Source organism: Microtus ochrogaster, unplaced genomic scaffold (assembly GCF_000317375.1).
Source record: "Microtus ochrogaster isolate Prairie Vole_2 unplaced genomic scaffold, MicOch1.0 UNK17, whole genome shotgun sequence".
Classification (NCBI taxonomy): domain Eukaryota; kingdom Metazoa; phylum Chordata; class Mammalia; order Rodentia; family Cricetidae; genus Microtus; species Microtus ochrogaster.
The window spans coordinates 254,597-258,168 of record NW_004949115.1 but is presented as its reverse complement, the minus strand read 5'-3'; the positions used below and the strand labels follow the sequence as shown (position 1 = coordinate 258,168).

The 3,572-nt window shown below is 40.9% G+C and overlaps 1 pseudogene; it reads left to right on the top strand.

Moving 5' to 3' along the window:
• Positions 1–150, top strand: part of LOC101990581 — a 1,693-nt pseudogene extending 1,543 nt beyond the window's left edge.
• Positions 151–3,572: the final 3,422 nt, after the last annotated feature.

Below are 3,572 nucleotides of genomic sequence, written 5' to 3'. Positions count from 1 at the left end.
GCTCCCATGAGTACCACGTTCACTGCATCGACTGCTGGTTATCGGAGAATAACACCTGTCCCATTTGTCGCAGGGTTGTCTTTTCTTCCTGGAACAGACATAGGGCTGTTTAATGAGAACACAACTCTCAAAGCTGTGTTGCTGGAATAGGGCCCGGCAAATGGAAATCACTTCCTTTATCTCCATGTTTTTGTGCGGAGCTTTAATATAAAGTCACAACCTGCATCGAGTCATTGCTTTCTGAGGGAATCGTGTCTTTTCTCTAGTATCTCTTTCAGAATAGAAAGAATATTTCAGACGTGATGTGCATGTGTACACTTTTGAATAGCACTCCTATATCTTGGGTTCTGTAGGATGAATACAAGTCATTTTAGTGGGAGTTGCTTTTTATTTGACCAAGTCCATGACTATTATATATACTAGTGTTGCAGACATTAAAGACCAGGTTGTTCGTATAGGTGTCAGGTATACAAGGAAGGATGAAAATCATTTTCCTCACCAGTGTCCAAACTCCTATTCTTGAAAAAGACTTTACAGTTCATTTTGTTACATTGCACTTTTTCTTTATTACAGAAAGATTTTGTCTTTAAGGCCTACTTTGAACTTCATGCAGTAATAATATTGGGAGATTACATTGTTTAAGCCTAGGGGGAAGTACTAAATCTTGATTTTCCTTGAATATTTCAAATGTTTTTTTAATCTGCTAACTAGTGTGAAGGTTTGCAGTGTTTTATTTTATTTTTTGCAGGTTACAATATTGAGATTTATTAGTGCTGAAAACCAAGTTGAACAAGTTAAAAAAAAGTCAAGCGATTTGCAGTAACACTGAAGAGAGCTGTGTTGGGAAATTGGAACATTTTCCCTGTAAAGAACATGTTAGTTGCACCACTATGTTAATGGAGGTGGCATTGGGGAGAGGGAGGAGGCTCAAACTGTAGTGTTGGAAAAGGTGATCATAGAATTGATAAGGAAATGTGCCAGGAGATTTTCAGTCTTTAGGGACGTGATTTTCAGAATCCATCGAAGGTAGGAAAATGCTTAGCTCTGTTACCTTAAGCAATGTTTTTTTTCCTTCTGGAAAACCTTTATTTCTGTGCCCAGGATTCTCTGCTTTTGTCAATGTTTTATAATTAGGAAGGGTTATCATTTACACATTTTGTATTTAACCACCTGCTTCTATGATTTTAAGTCGGTTCTCCAACTCCTCATGATAAAGAGACCAATGTTGCAACTGACTGTTAAAGGCCATTTCTAACTGTTTGCTAGAATCCAGTGGCCCATTGAAGTTGACCTTCTTTTTTAAACAGATTTAGGAGATGTTTTTAAGTCTTTTGTGATAGGAAATCATTTGTAATCTCCCTTAGTTGATTATTTAAAAAATGTTTTTCCTGACTGGCTTCCCTGTCACACTCTTACCAACAGTGTGCAGGAAATGGAAGCCACGCTTACAGAGCTCTTAGGGTCTTAAGACGACTCTGATTGTTGCTCTCCCAAGACTTCTCTCTGGACCTTTCTAACAGGCCGAGAGCGCACATGTGAGGGTGTCTGCTTTTCCCCTTCAGTACAGTTCACTATGTTTATGATCAGTAACACTGGCCTCATATTCGCAGCGGTTTTCCAGACTCAGTCTCTCACAAGCTGGAATTAAAAATGTGGGCCATTCCCTCAACCTCCCTGTTCTGGTTCATAAGGCTTAGCTCTGATTTCCAACTTTAATTTCCTGTTTGATTCACCACTGTCCTCTTTATACTCTCTCTGTGCTCTTTGTATTACACACTTGGTGGCCTTTATCATTGTGGCCTTGAAATCAAAGGACAAAAGAGCAAAACCAGTAGGGTACTTTCCATCTCTTTTCAAATTTGCAATGGAGCCGGCTACAGAGGGACACAGTGGAGAATAATACCTCAAAATGTGGCCTGTCCCTTGTATTTCCCTATTGCATATTACTCTGATGGCGGTGATTCTTTGTGTCAGACTCGGTGCCTCTTCTGAATGCTAGGTGGGGTAGGAGTGGAAAACCAAAGCTCTGTATCTCCACCAAGACTCTGGTTTCTATATCTTTTAGGGATAAGAATCTCAAGGAGCAGGCTGGAGAGATGGCTCTTTGGTTAAGAGCACTGGCTGCTTTCCTGAAGGCCCTGAGTCTAATTCCCAGCAACCACATGGTGGCTCACACCATCTGTAATGAGATCTGTGCTCTCTTCTGGCCTGTAGGCATGCAGGCAGGCAGAACACTATATGCTCAGTAAATAAATCTTTAAAAAAAATAACAAAAACTCAAGAAGCATTTGCTTCTGCTTTAAGTGACAATCTCATCATTCCCTCCTTTCTAGAGTTCTCCACCCCCAGAGGGTCAATGGCCATTCTGCAGCACAGAACTAGTGGCTGAGCATGTGTCGAATCACTGCAGTGCTCCAACAGGGTGGCTGAGCTGCATGTATAACTCCTAGCCTATTCTTGGGCCTCTTTTCCAGTGGTGCACTGAAGTAAACTCACCACAGCTCAAGGAAACCACTTGAGAACATGTCAGAAAATACATTAGCATAATGTCACATAGGTGGTTTCAAACTGGCCACAGTGGACATGCTTTTACAACAGAGGTACTTCAATTGAGTTGCTAGACAATTGCTAGGGCATCAAGACTTTCCTTTGGCAAAGAGAAGGGAGGTGGAGATAGAGATCTTCTACCTTGCCCATCACTAAAATTCTCAATGGGCAACCTCTGTTCTATTTTAATACAACTTTGGTGTGTGGTTGGAGTGGAGGTGAAAGGTAAGATCAGTTCAGTTGAAATCCAAGTTCAGATTTGAATTCCCAACTTCCTCTGTCTTCTCTCCTCTGTCTATTCAGATTTGAATTCCCTACTTTTGGCATCTTCTGTCCTCTGTCTATTTAGATTTATCCCCGACTTCCTGTGTCTTCTGTCCTCTGCTGACCTGTACTCGTGTATCCGTCAGTCCCCGTGTTTGGGTGTGACTGGATCTTCTGTCTGTCATGTATGTCTGTCTGCCTGTGACTGTGTATGTCTGTTCCTCACAGATGGCTTTGTTCTGTATTTACTGAACAGCATAAAGAACATCACATAGGGAAGGAATGGGAAACTTTACAGAAATCTTTAACAGAGTTGTTTTTTATTTTTAACATGGGATTAAGCTACTGGCTCCAACTGATTCCAACTGACCCACTGAACAAGCAGTACTTCAAACAGCATTTGTTATCAGCCAATATCCTTAAATGGATGCTTCTGATCTCTGATAGATTTTAGAAGCTTGTTCTCAACCTCTGTAATTGCCTCTTTCAGCAAATGCTTTACACATGCATTGTTCTGGGGCAGATGCATGGAAAAGAACATAGTTTAAGACTAGGTCTGCATTAGCTTAGGTTGTAAAAGTTGATTACATGGGAAATCCAAGGCAAGTAATGTCAGTTGCAACATAGTTCTCTTAAAGGCAGGCCGAGCAAACAGTCTGACAACACAGTAGGCTAGCATTCTTTTTTTTTATTTTATATTTTTTTTTATTGAGAAAAAAAAATTTCCGCCTCCTCCCAGCCTCCCACTCCTCCCGCCCTCC